General features: G+C 42.0%; 1 long non-coding RNA gene across 1 annotated transcript; it reads right to left on the bottom strand.

Annotated features, from left to right (window-relative positions):
* Positions 1 to 5389: 5389 nt before the first annotated feature.
* LOC114161202 (uncharacterized) lies at positions 5390 to 12269 on the bottom strand. The gene is made up of 3 exons (XR_003598959.1): positions 12072 to 12269; positions 11371 to 11491; positions 5390 to 5741 (listed from the first exon to the last, which is right to left on the bottom strand). It is a non-coding gene; the product is annotated as an uncharacterized LOC114161202 (long non-coding RNA).
* Between the last annotated feature and the right edge of the window lie 758 nt (positions 12270 to 13027).

Below are 13027 nucleotides of genomic sequence, written 5' to 3'. Positions count from 1 at the left end.
TGCATGGCAGCTCTGGGACAAACGCTATGCTAATTATCTGTCCAATAGAAACACAACACCCGGAGATAACGGATGTGTGTTCGCGCCCGAGTTCTGAGGTGATCAGATAAGACGGAGATGGCTGGATACTGCGGCCAGATGGACTCGGTACCATCACGTGCCAAAAAAACAAGAAAAGAAAAAGGTCGGACCACAGTAGCCCTTTGTGAGCAGGCGGAGAAAGGCAAAACCCAAACGTGCAAAAACAAAATCGTAACTGGAGCTCTAAATAGTTTGAAAAGGAGTTAGGTGTTACATTCCCACTACTGGCCTGTAGGGGGCAGCAATGTACCTGAACTGCTGCAAATATCAGTAGAAGAAGAGCTGAAACCACAAAACTATGAGAACAGTTGAAGGATAAACAGTTAAACTGTCATGGAAAAAAATGAAACTGTAAATGTTTGACAGTGTTTTTCAAACCTGTTTAACAGAAAGAGTCCAACAATAAAGAAAATATGTTTTAACGTAAATAAATGAAAATGACAGCCGGCTGCTTCAAACAGGATTCTTATTAATGATCTGCGGAAACATTTCAACATTTTTATGATTATTTATCTCCATTAAATTAACAGGTTAGTCACAAGCATGGTGAGGACTGGTTTATTAACTGGTAATGGAATAATAATGGAAGTTTACAGGAAATACAAGGCCCTCATCATGACATCACCATGCCAACAAGATGTTAAACCAACCACGAGATTGATGAGAAATTTTTCGTTAGAATTTCTTATAACCAAATAAAACATTTTTTAAATTTGATGGTAGATAGTTTTTTCTGATTTCTCACCAGTTTAATAAAATATTCTATTTTTTCCCCTATTTTCTTCTAATAAATTTAACGAGAAATATGAAGTACCCCTCCAGTATGACTTATTAGACATGCTGGAGGGGTTAACTTTCATGGGTGTATATTTACCCATCAACAAATCAAGCTTCAGTGTTCACAAGAGTTAATAAGATCGTAATGACCTCTCTGCTAGATGCAGCGTTTCTGTAGCGCCTCAGCATTGATTTCTGCTAAATACAAGGTTGGTTTAGTGCTTTAGCATCTTTTTAGTTAGCGGGGCCCGCCTCCTCATACATGTGGCCCTACAAAGTAACCAAACATCCTACTGGCAACTAGCTCAGACCCAGGTGACAAATCTAAGCATGCACTGCTACCGACCACAGCCAGGTTCCTCTTCTCACGCTGCAATTTGAAGGACAACACATTAAACTTTGGGAAAATGGGTTTTGAGGAGTGTAGTTATCTTAAAATGGTAGTAATCCACTTCGGGATCAAAAAGACAGATGTATTCCAGGTCAACTATTAGCCATTTATAATATTTTAAAAGGAAATCAACCTAAATGTGCAAAAACAAACAATCTAGTGGAGCTTTAAACACGCAGGTAATCTATCAGCTGCAGCAAATTCCAAACCACAAGAGAGTTTCTCCTCTCAGGATCCCTACTGTCTGTGTTGGCCCTGAACTCTCCCCCCTGAACCGCCACAATAGGATCCGGTCCCAGCGGAGGAGACGTCTAAGAAAAGACAACTGTGAAGAAGAGAGGCGGTGGGGGGAGGAAGACCAGGTGGAGGAGGGACGAAGGCAAAGAAAGGAGAGAAACCCGGGAAGGAAAGGAGTGCCAGTGAGGCAGTCAGGTAAAGTGAGCCGTGGGGTGTGTAGAGTGAGAAGGGGGAGTATTTGGGTCGTTTTCACATGGAGTCTGGCCACACTCCAGAACTGAGCGGGGAGGGGGGGCTCCTAATGGCTAAGCCTTTCACTGTAGGCCACACTGCAGTGAGCCGTAATTGAAGGTAATTGTTGGGTAGAGCCGACACACACAGCTTCCCCACTGTTCCCCGGGCTGAGATGGACAAGCCTGGGCTGACAGGGTGGGAGCGGGGGACCTAGGGGTGAGGGCTGTGGGGAGGCCAGGTGAAGACAGAAGAGGGGAGGCAGAAAGAGCAGGACCGCAGAGACAGATTGCGTTACTCCACCTCCACCGTCCCCAACTGTCCTACACGGCATTTGTCTGCTCGCACAATTGCGTAATTGTGTCCCTGCTAAATGGTCCGAAGGGCCGTTGCAGCGTCCTGGATGCAGGTGGGCCGGCTCGGATGACCGCCGTGGACTGAAAGAAGACGGAAAGGACAAACGGACGGAGCTCACACTGGGACGCCAACTCTGACCCTTCCTGAAAACGCGGTTTGGACCAGTTTCTGTCTGATGAAGCCTGCAGGCTCTGAAGTTGATCCATTTCCCTGCAGGACCAGAGAATGCATTTCGCTCTTTGTCACGTGCATACACCGGCGTTTTCCAAATAGATTTCATGAGGTGCTGCAGAGATGATGTTCATATGTGCGACTCTGAGGTGTGTGTGTGTGTAGGGGGGTGTGTGTGTGTGTGTGTAGGCAGGAGATGGAGGAAATCACCTTCCCCACTTTGCCTAGCCTCCTCGGTTGGATGGGTTTAGCTCCATGAGCCCAGTGGAGCAGGAAATCCAGATTCGCAGCCTATCAGCGAAATAGCACATATATGACTCCCCGGCCTAAGTCGGTCTAATCAGGCCTGCCAAGCCCGCTAACTCCAGCACCATCATCGCCGGGCGCCAGATTGACTCCTGAGCCCAAATCGCTGCTGCTGCTTTACGCCATAAAATGATTCCTGTATTGGTTTCCCCCCTTAAACCTGGTGAAGCTAATGCAATGTAATGTAAAAATTAGACGCGTACAGCTACTGTGCTGCATGTCAGCAAGTGCAGATTTGACCGGACGAATGAGGAGGGAGGGAGGAGAGCCCGACCGGACCGGCTCAGGAAAATAAATCAACCCAATTACCGGGCCCAGCTACTGTTCTCCAACTGCTCCCAAATAAGGCTGATGATTGTAGAAATGTTGTAATTTGCAGGAGCTGATAGCAACAGAAGAGAGAAGTGTTCGAATTAGAAAAATGACAGACAGGATCCGCGTTCCCTCCTATCAGCGGGGCGCTTCTTCTGCTAAATAACGTAACCTTTTTGCCTTAATTACTCGCTATCTCTGATCCGAGGTCCTGCTTGGCTTTCGGCATCAGCGGGGGTCGGCGGAGCGCGCTCGCATCACGACCAGCTTTGATAATTAACCGGGCCAAAATGAACTTTTATTCTCTCCTTTCAAATGCCAGATCTGGCCCCATAATTACTGCTGTGTAATTAAAAGTCCCAATCTAGCTTTTTTTTCTTGCATTGCAGAGTCTCAATGAAAAAACAGGAGAAATTAGACCTTAATCCTTGCACACTGTCAACCCCCAACACACACGTTGGCGTTGGGGTTGGCATGCACACTCTGATTCCTGCTACCAACTCTGAACAGACAAACCCCGTTCTGACTGCAAAGATTCCTCTTTATCCTCCTCACCTCGCACTGCTGAAATGTAAAATATAATATGGACCATTATGTTCTTTAAAAACTCATTACAGCGTTTGAAACGGGAATCTGTTGAGACGTTGCTTCCTCCACATTGTGCAGAGATGGGGGTGAAGACACATCGAGGGACGTGGCATGCAATTAGGAGCCCAATGGATTAATTTCCTTTTCAAAGTTATTGAGACACAATGAAGGGAGAGGCTTTCTGCCCCCCCTCCACTCGTCATCTGTATTGATGGCTCCCCCTGTAAGCCCCTCCGCCTGCCCTCTCCTGGTTAATGACAGTTTGTATTTCACACTACAGAAGGCGAGGAAAACCCTTCGGCCTCTCCCTGTGAAGAGTGAAGAGCTCGGCCCAGGAGAAGAAAAGAGGTGACAGAGCCGTCTGGCTCCATCGCGGTGCGGAGAGGAATTAGTTCCAAGACAAACATGTCAGGGAAACTATAAGGCATTAACTCGTCTGCATGTTGTAACGGCCCATTCTTCTCTGAAAGTAAGAGAATCCAAAAAGTTTGGAGCGAGGCAGAATTTTCATGGGGTTTGGTTTTTATGAGGCCTTAGGTGGAGAAGCTGAGGTTTCTTACAGCCAGTCTGCAGCTACGTGGAGTTTAGCTTGAATCTATCAACCCTTTACAACTACCTCAGCCAATCAGGTTGAGGCGCAATGACGGACGTCGTCAGTGAGGGACGGGAGTGTTACGACTGATTTCCAAAGCTGTTTTTGCCAGTATAACCAAGATGTCTACTGATGCTTGTTGGTGGAGGTAGCTCACCTAGCCAGGGCTTATAGACGGAAATATTTTCTAAAGTTTGAGATAGCTAGCTTAGAAACCGACCCATACCGTCTCCCTCCTGATGTGTTTCTCATCTTTTCCTGAATTCATACCAAATCATTTATTCCTCTTACACCAGAGCAGACTGAACACCGTGCTAAAGTCTGGATGCTAACCAGTGTTTTTGTGCATGCAGGGCTTCATGATGGTGGCAGTCTCTTTGTGGTTGCTCATAATTAAACATGTACCGTCTCCATAATGCAATAGCTGATTGCATCTTACGAATCTTAATATGAATGCTCATCTTCTTACCTTGCAATGGATTATAGGTGCTAAATATTTACTCTAACATGGATTATAATTATAAAACAGTAAAATATAAACTGAATTTATATTTTTGGCTACATGAAATGAGTCTCATTTTTCCTGCTGGTTCAGTCAGTTTTTCATGAAGAAATGATGCCGAAACTGTTGGAAAGAGTTTGATGTGAACCGTGTGTCTTCAATGACCATTTAATTTAGCTGCTTAGTGTTAGTTAGAACTGTTACTGTTGAGGTAGAAAATAATGTCTGTCATTTGGATGAGCCTCTAATTATTCCATGGAGATGCAGTATGCTGATATTGGTTCATGTATAAACTGTGTTTGTACTGATTTTATTGGAGGAAGTGATGCTGTTCTCAGGTTATCCTGGTTAATGCATGGATAACAAAAACAGAATCAAGAAAACTTGTTCTAATCATCTTACTAGAGAAGTTTATTCCTTATTCTGATATAGAAAAAGACACAAAATCAAAAAGTCAAACAGTAAATTGATTCTTTAAACCAGTTCAGACCATTTACTACATTCCCTGCTGCTAGGGGGCGCCTCAGGCCTAATGGCTCAAATAAAGTATTAAGAAAATCACCGAATCTGTGTTTGATTGTTAGAGGATGGAAGGAAACTGTTCAGATTAATCAACAGAAGCAGCAAATCAATTGAGACCAATTGATGAGTGGATGGAAACCTCCACATCAAGGTTTTTCTTAACGCATCACAAAGTTCAGAGGAAGTGAAACTTCCTGAACAACACGGATCTCTGGGGGCCAAAAAAAACAGAAAAATCACTTTGCATAGTCCCTAAAACCCAGAGCTTATGATTAGACACCAAGCATACATTAAATTAAACCATTTCCCCCCTTCTAGAAGAAAAGGTTAAAAAAACGTCTTTAATCGTTCCAGGTATGAGCAACGGCATTTTAATCAGCCTGGTTTTCAGCCGATCCTGCAGACCGCTAATCCAGACGCAGCTCTGCTCTCGTCTGCTGCACCTAAAAAACCCCTCTGATCCCGGATGGATTCTGACAACTGAAAGCAACGGCATCAGGATCAAATCACAAAGGAGAATCTGGAAATCCCGAGGCCGTTCCTCTGGCTGCGTCTGAGCCCAGCCAGGAGGCGCAGGTCGCATCGTTCTGTCGTCCAGCAGCGGCGAATGATCACAGACTGCAGAGCTGTTTGTGCTTCCTGAAGCATTAAACACATCCACTCCGTCCCTTAGACTCTCACATACGGATAAAAATAAAAAACATTTGAATATTTTATTAAGATATATTTTGCAATTCCAGTATTATATTAATGTTTGCAGTTAATGTCGCTGCAGAAATAAACAGGAGGAAAAAAAGCACAAACATGCTGTAAGGATTCAGTTTTATTCACTTCTCCCTAAAACATCTGAGACCAGAAAAACTAAAACTAGAAACAATCAATTCAAACATCAGGAAGTAACTGTCAAAGATGTAACCTAACCCACATATTTTAAAATCTACCATTTTGCTGCGACGCTGCATGAATCTGTTACAGATCTACTTCTTATTCATTCCATGCTGGTACTTTTGTTGTTTTGGTTCATTTTTTGGTTATTTGCAACAGTTCCCAATGCTTTTTGGTTTTTATGCATTATTTGGTGAATATATAAGAATAAACATGTAATTAGTAATGATGATTGTGACTGAATATCAAGCAGCTGGAGCTGAAATCTGGGTCATTATTAACAGATCGAATATTCTGATCATTTATGCGACTTATCTTTAGAAACAGCCTGAAAATAAACTAAATGCCTCATTTAGTGAATTATTTTATTGCTGCATGTGAAGTAATTAACGCCCAGGTTTGTCTGAGATTACAGAGTAAACTCATTGTCAGGCTCATCTGATGATCTGAATGCCATGAAGCAACTTAAAGTGGCTCCGATTTGCTGCCATCAAGCAAACCGGACTGAGAAAAGCTCCAGTTTTATCTGCAGCATCAGATTAAAAAAAATGACAAACCACTAAAATATCCAAACTGTTCTATATAGCTGAAGTTAATGCAGAATCCCAGTAAATGTGTGAAACTGAAAGGTCTCCAGCCTGTCCCTGCGGTGCTCCATCACTGCTGCCACCCTTCATCGCAGCAGAGAGAACTAATCACTCACTCTGTATCCTAACCAAAACAAGACGGTGCCAACCAGTAGCTTTTAGTGCTGTTTACACTCCTCACCCCTCCTGCTCTGCGCTCCTCACGGCTCGTGGCGGCATGGGTGATTAATTTGGGCTGTGCAGACAGGTAAACACAGGCCTATTTACATGGCTTACCAGCCACCATATTTATACTCAACAGGACTAAGCTTCAGATAGAATATCCTCAAAGCTCCATCTGTTTATTTTCTCTAGCCTCTCCGTCCTGACACCGTCTTCCACTTCTTGCTCTGAGCCCGACGCTCCTTCCTCCTCCTCCTCCTCCTCTGACCTGCAGCTCTGTCAGGTCAGACTCGCACTGCTTCAATCCCAGTATGAGGATTTTACATCATCAGAAAATATTCATAAACCTTAAACATTTAATAATCTGTAATGTTCCAACCACAAACTTTAATGTATTTCATGGGAAAGCTGTAAATAATTGTGAAGTAGAAGGAAAAATGTATGATTTAAAAATGTATCTTATGGAAAATCTGAAAAGTGTGGAAAGCATTTGTTAGAAATGTAGAAAAAAAACCCAGATTCTATAGAGTATCACAATTTCTATTCAGGGGATTCTGAATCGATTCAAAATGCTCAAAAATAGATTTTAAGATTTTTTTTCTCCGAAGAGGTTTGTTCTTTGGTTACTGAACATCTCTGCCAAAGTGTTGACATGTATTTTAATAACCTGGCAGCACCAAGAACAACAAGCTCCTTGAATTCTTTCACTTTGCGAGTAGCGGAGAGGACAGTTAGTGAACACATGAACCCAGACCAGTTCATCCAGTTACAATCCTTCCTCTGACAACATGATAAAACATAAAACACCGCTGCAGACGCCCTGCAAACTGTTGAAACCGAATCATTTCTGTTCCCAGATCACCATCTAAACCACTACTTCACTTCATTTTCATAACATAAACATTCATTCTCCAACTGCTATCAACATGAGTATTTTACTGTTATTATGAATCCAGTTCAGAGTTTAAGCCTTTAGTTGCTCACCTAGTTGGAAACGAATTATTTTTGTGTGTTTTGGAACAATGTATCTACTCAGAGACTGGACCAACGTAAATCACTGAAGCATGTCTCTGTTTTATCTGAGTAATGATTTTGAATGATACTGTTGCTGTTCTACATGCAGAGATGCATCATTATTGTTACTTTAGGGAGGGAGGCTCTTCAATTTCCTGAGGGAGTCTTCCCAAAGGATCAATAAAGTACAAGTCTAAGTCTAAGTCTCTTGGTCCAAACAGTTTCCTGGACCCAGCTGACCGGGTTCAGCTGCAGGAGGAAACCTCCAGACTTTACAGAAGGAAAGCCGCTCTGGGTTTTAGAAAGGTTATATTTGAGTAGCAACATTCCTGCAGAGCACCGAAGCATGCACACGCAGCGTTCACCGCGCTCTGCTCCGGTGTGAATGCTGTCGCTCTTCTGCAAAATGCAGAACTCAAGTTCAAAACCTGTTAGCTTTAAGACCCATAAACCAATCAGATTAATGCTAACAGCCTAGTAGCCACAGACAGAGTTCAGTTTCCACCTGAACGCTGCTTCTATAAATCCTGTTCACAGCTTAAGTCCATAATTGCTTCCACTTACCCAACAACCTGCTAATGTTACGTTTTACATCAAGAAGCAACAATCAGTTCAGGGTGTGGATTGGCAAACTTACAAAAATGCAAACCACTACAATAATCTGACAATCTGGTTAGAAAACAACATTTGGTTTCTGTTATCTTTGATCAATAATGTTAACTTTTGCTCAGGTAGATCATTATCTACAGGTGTAGTTGTCACAGTGAGAACAGAGGCAGCCAATCAGGCTCCACGTTTCCAACAGAAACATGAAAAGTGAAAACTAATCAAAGAAAAGAATCAGTGTGAATCAGCAGCTGGCGACCGGCAGAGCAGCTTGGACACGCGTGGCAGCCTGGGAGTGGAGCGCCGATCTGCTGCCGGTCATGCCTCACATTCCTGCAGCTGTACGCAGGTGACCCAACCCTACCTGCCACAGCAACTATCACCTGACTCCTCACAGCAGCAGGGAATGTCGCCGCGCAGGAGACGAAGACATGCAGGTTCAGCTGCTACGTTGATGAACCAAAACAAAAAATCATCTGAAACAGAACAACGAAACCAAACAGCTAAACTACAACAGTCAGCACCACAACGGCCTAGTCAAAGGCCACTTCTCAACCTTCCTGGAATGCAGCAGAAAATGGTTTTCAGATTTAATTCAGCCTCAACACGTCGTCTGTGTGAAAATCTTTTCAGAGGTTTGCAGTTTGGACTTTCCTGGTTCTGGTTGTTTTCTGTTTTTAATCAAGATTATAAACACACCGTACTTTAAAAAACTATGAGTCACAGTTAAAAAATGCATCAGGAAGAGAAAAAGAAACACGTCAGACCAAACAATAAGTCGCAGAACCAGCAAAACGATGAGAAAAATGTGACCTGCAGTCCAACAGAGGTATTTATTCACCCAATTCTGTAACAAAGCATCTCAATTTATTCACTTTCTCTGATGAAATACAGACCAAACTGGTGGGAGCTCTAATTAGGGTCAATTCAGTCAATAAGTGGTAAAAAAGAAAACAAAAACCATCTGATTTGTCAGGATTTGACCTGCTGATCACCAGTTACAATTGGGATCTCTGGACTATTAGTGGTGCATCTCATTTTAATTTTAAATTAATTAAACTATAATTAATAAGCTTCACATGTTCACAGCATCATTTAAACAGGTATTAGATATCGGAGCTATCTTCAGTCTAAACATCCTCCTCCTCCTGCGTCGCGTTTTTAAGTGGATTGTTCCTGACGAGCACAGAGGGGGAGAGGCCAGCAGAAAATCCTCTGATTCAGCTCAGCTAAGTGGTTTTAAGGGTCCACTCAAATAAACGCCAGTGACATTAAACGCATACATGCAAGCGTTATCATATTTCTAAAAATCATGCACATACAATGACTAATTTAATTACTGATCCACAGATTCTCCGTCTGCAATCCGTTCTTTAAAGATTTGCTCAATGCTGCAAACATATCACACAGATGTTTCCTCTGCCTGAGAATCCCATCATGCCTTTGGGCCGGGATAATTACTTATCAACACTGGAGTTCCCTTAAAGGGATGTCCAAGAGCACACAGGCTGCCTGTTTGTCTGGGGATTTTTATTTCAGCACCTCTTGGAGATGATTTGTCTATTATCTTCGGTGGATTTGCTCCCCTCTTCATCTGCAGCGTATTACTGCAATCATAAAGCTGCAAGGTCAGGGGAAAGGCAGGCGGGGGTGGGGGAGGGCGGCTCGCCTACGGTGGAGCTCCAACCAGAGGAGCGTTTGATACAGTAAGCCCTCATACAGGCAGCGATAGAAAAAACATGCTAAATCTGACTTATTTCATGTTTTAAGTCACTTTGAGATTTTTTCCTGTTTGCTAAATAAGAACATTCTTCAAATTCAGATTTACACGTCCATGTTGATCAGGACTGAACCAACATGGACTGACAGGCCAGAAGAAGGAGGAGCCATTCCTCCACAGCCAAAAGAAGAACATGCAGAACGAAATTCATTTCTGTTGGAATCTCATGTGGTTTAACGAGACTGAACAGCTTTGGGCCATAAAGACAGAAAACGGCGCCCTCACTGTGAGGCACGGCGGTGGCTCCATCATGTGAGGCTGTGGGAGGGATTGGTGAGCCTCACAGAACAGATATTATAATATTATAAAATATAATATTACAGAACAGATACTACAAATATTATGTGGAAATACTGAAACAGGATCTTCACAAAACGACAAAAAGCTTGAATGATCGTCAGCGTGCGACCAGGTGGTTGAAAATGATAAAATCAGAGTTTTGGAGCTGATGTCATGGAAAAGTCACATAAAAACTCAACACAGTTTCATAACCCAGCAGCTCTGCTCACATGTAAATATGGAGAACTCTGGGCAGCACAAACATCCAGGGAATCATAATTATTTATTTAAAAAAACAGAAACCGACGACTTATTGGTTCATCCAACACAAACAATCTGAGCAGAAAATATCTTGTGAAAGCTGGACTATGAAGACAGATATGAAATAAAGAAAACTCAGGAAAAACTATTAAACATGTAGGATGAAATAAAAGAACAAAACTAAACAGATTTTAACCAGCATTACTCTCATGATGATTAGAAAGGATTCATATTTACTGACATTGATCATAGCTGGATTAATTTGAGGTTTAAATGCATCTTTGAATAATGCTAGCATTCACATTGTTTATTTTCATTATTGCTTTAGTTATTTTATTACTTTCTGCAGCAACAAGTGTTTTCAGTGATTACTGAGGAGTCACCCTCAGGTTAATCAGTGTTATGATGCTTATTATTCTAGGTTGAGTTAAGAAGAGCTGACAGAGTAAAGAACATGACTTTACTCTGGCAAGGAAAACTGTTTCTTTCTGAAAGCTGATGACATTTAAAACCTTCTTTCTCTGCATATGGTCAAAAGGTCAATTAAAAGAAAAAGTACCACAGGAATCTTAGTTTGGTTCTTTCACTTTAAATTGTTAAATTTCAGTTTCGATCCTTTAATATCTACGTGTTGCTCGTTTATTAATTCAGTCTAACAGCACAGAGCTATGTTGACGATTTAGCGCTACGATGAGTCAGTTTATAGGATCTGGGTTTTAACAGACCTACCACAACGCTGGATTCTTCAAGATGATTGGACGATCCTCCTCAGCGCCTGTGGAGGACCAGCTGATGTCCTCCAGGTTGGATCCTCTGTTCCAGTCAGTTTCCAGGACCCTTGAAATCTGGCCTGAATTAAGCAGAGTAATTATGTTTATGCCCATAAAAGGGTCAAAATAATTTTAAAATATACATTAAAATCAGGTATTTAAGTGAATTTAGTTTCTCACTTTGAGGGCAACAAACAACAGGAATTTAGTCACATTTCAAATTGTTCTGATAATGAAAAATGTTTCTAAACTCCAAAAGGAATCAATGTCTGTTAGATTTACTCCATCATTCTGGTGTCAGGAAGAAACGTTTCCCCAACAGTTATGTTTCCCATTAACATAATTTAGTGGTTTCATGTCTGCTAAGTATATATTTTTCACATGTTCCTGGTTAGTGCTGCCCTGCTGACCTCAGCTGGTCTGAACGGTCCGTTTGTCCAGTAGAACCAGTTCACGGTTTCTGCTGCATTTCAACAAAACCAATGAAAAAGGTCTTTAAAAAAACTAAAATAACAGAACAGCACGGGATAAAGTTACCAATAAATTATTTCTAAGGACAACATAAGAGGAACTGTGGAGTTTTACAGCTAGCCTTAGCCGTTAGCATCTTTAATTATGCTAGTTAGCCGTTAGCTTAACGGAACCCTGCGGTCAACTCACCAAAACGTCGTCAAGAACTGAATACGTCGTTTCTTACTCCATATGAAGCTCTTCAGTCATGTAAACTGACTTTACTTCCCCATAATAAATATTTTACAACTCTAATATCTGTAACTCTTCAGCAGCATCACATCCGCTCAGAGTGCTTGTCGTTGGGGGAGGGGCTTATCCCGTCTCACCAATCAGGAGTCTGCATTTCCTGACGCAGCTAATAATAGCTTTGATTGACATATTTAGACGTCACGATTATTTTTATTTTTTTTTAAATCAAAATTACTTTTACTGAGATACTTTCGAACCAACAGAAATTGTATAAAGTCATACAAAGGAACAAGAGTCAAAATAAAGCAGAGAACATTTTCCTAACAGCCAGTAATAGATTAAAGATCAAGGTTTAAATGTTATTTTAATCACTAATATTTACATAAAATCAGTCAGCCACTAGGTCCTTGTATAAGTTATATTTTTTATTGGACCTGCACATCAGTAATATAGACCTAACACCAGCAGTAAAGTGAATTGTTGTGCCTCTTGAAACCATTTCTGAACCATTTCTGCTTTGTGCCACTGCAAATTATTGTGCTGAAAGAGGCCTAGTCAAAGACCAGACCTTGCCCAGACTGAAATGTTGTGGTGGGACCTTGAGAGAGCCTTGCAGAAACAGATATCAGATTGAATAGCAAGCTGCAGTTCTTCCACAATGATGTGACAGATTAATAATAGTGAACCAAAATGAAAACATGCACGCCTGGATTCAGTCTGAGACTTCTGCACAACGCTAAAGATTTACACACTCAGAGTCTTTGCAAATGTCTAAGTCGATACAATCGACATCAGTTGCGTGGTGAAGCCCAGAGGTTTGTGACCAAACTCAGCATCAGCAGCTAGGAGACACAATTTCACATCCAGCGTTATCAGGCGCTGTTTGATCGCCCCACACCGAGAACAATCTGTCG

This window comes from Xiphophorus couchianus, chromosome 17 (assembly GCF_001444195.1).
Source record: "Xiphophorus couchianus chromosome 17, X_couchianus-1.0, whole genome shotgun sequence".
Taxonomy (NCBI): domain Eukaryota; kingdom Metazoa; phylum Chordata; class Actinopteri; order Cyprinodontiformes; family Poeciliidae; genus Xiphophorus; species Xiphophorus couchianus.
Note: the sequence above shows the minus strand (reverse complement) of the source record. Positions and strands in the feature narration are given on the sequence as shown.